We start from the raw sequence: 1,652 nt of genomic DNA, 5'->3' as shown, positions 1-1,652 counted from the left end.
GTGTCGCCTCCGTGTCGCGTTCTTGTCGCTTTCGTGTCGCTTTCTTGTCGCGTGTCGTCTCCGTGTCAAGTTCTTGTCGCTTTCGAGTCTCCTCCGTGTCGAATACCTTTCGTTTTCGTGTCGCGAGTCGCCTCCGTGTCGCGTTCTTGTCGCTTTCGTGTCGCCTCCGTGTCGCGTTCTTGTCGCTTTCGTGGCGTTTTCGTGTCGCTTTCTTGTCGCCATCGCGTCGCGTTTCTGTGGTTATCGTTTCGGTTTCTTGTCGCGTGTCGCCTTGTTGTCGCTCTCGTGTCGCTTTCGTGTCGCGTCGTTCTTGTCGCTTTCGTGTCGCTTTCGTGTCGCGTGTCGTCTCCGTGTCAAGTTCTTGTCGCTTTCGAGTCTCCTCCGTGTCGAATACCTTTCGTTTTCGTGTCGCGAGTCGCCTCCGTGTCGCGTTCTTGTCGCTTTCGTGTCGCCTCCGTGTCGCGTTCTTGTCGCTTTCGTGGCGTTTTCGTGTCGCGTCGTTCTTGTCGCTTTCGTGTTGCGTGTCGCCTCCGTGTCACATTCTTGTCGCTTTCGTGTCGCTTTCGTGTCGCCTCCGTGTCACATTCTTGTCGCTCTCGTGTCGCTTTCGTGTCGCCTCCGTGTCGCGTTCGTATCGTTTTCGTGCCGCGTGTCGCCTCCGTGTCGCGTTCTTGTCGCTTTCGTGACGCTTTCGTGTCATGTTCTTGTCGCATATGTGTCGCTTTCGTGTCGCGTGTCGCCTCCTTGTCAAGTTCTTGTCGCTTTCGTGTCTCCTCCGTGTCGCGTACCTATCGTTTTCGTGTCGCGTGTTGCCTCCGTGTCTCGTTCTTGTCGCTTTCGTGTCGGTTTCTTGTCAAGTGTCGCCTTGTTGTCGCTCTCGTGTCGCTTTCGTGTGGCCTCCGTGTACCGTTCGTATCGTTTTCGTGTCGCGTGTCGCCTCCGTGTCGCGTTTTTGTCGCTTTCGTGTCGCGTTCCTGTCGCTTTCGTGTAGCTTTCGTGTCGCGTTCATGTAGCTCTCGTGGCGTTTTCGTGTCGCGTGTTGCCTCCGTGTAGCGTTCTTGTCGCTTTCGTGTCGCTTTCTTGTCGCCATCGCGTCGCTCTCGTGTTGAGTTCATGTCGCTTTCGTGTCGCTTTCGTGTCGCCTCCGTGTCGCGTTCGTATCGTTTTCACGTCGCTTCCGTGTCGCCTCCGTGTCGCGTTTTTGTCGCTTTCGTGTCGGTTTCGTGTCGCGTGTCGCCTCCGTGTCGCGTTCTTGTCGCTTTCGTATCGCTTTCGTTTCTCGTTCTTGTCGCTTTCGTGTCGGTTTCGTGTCGCGTATCGCCTCCGTGTCACGTTCGTGTTGCTTTCGTGTCGCGTTCTTGTCGCGTTGTAGTTGCTTTCGTGTCGCGTGTCGCCTCCGTGTCACGTTCTTGTCGCTTTCGTGTCGCGTTCTTGTCGCGTTGTAGTCGCTTTCGTGTCGCGTGTCGCCTCCGTGTCGCTTACTTTAAGCTTATGTGTCGCTTACACGTCGCTTCCGTGTCGCTTTCGTGTCGCCTCCGTGTCGCGTTCGTGTCGTTTTCGTGTCGCGTGTCGCCTCTGTGTCGCGTTCTTGTCGCTTTCGTGTCGCGTGTCGCCTCCGTGTCGCGTTCTTGTCGCTTTCGTGTCGTTTTCGT

This window comes from Lepisma saccharinum, chromosome 3 (assembly GCF_977018435.1).
Source record: "Lepisma saccharinum chromosome 3, izLepSacc3.1, whole genome shotgun sequence".
NCBI lineage: Eukaryota > Metazoa > Arthropoda > Insecta > Zygentoma > Lepismatidae > Lepisma > Lepisma saccharinum.
This window is presented reverse-complemented; position numbering follows the sequence as displayed.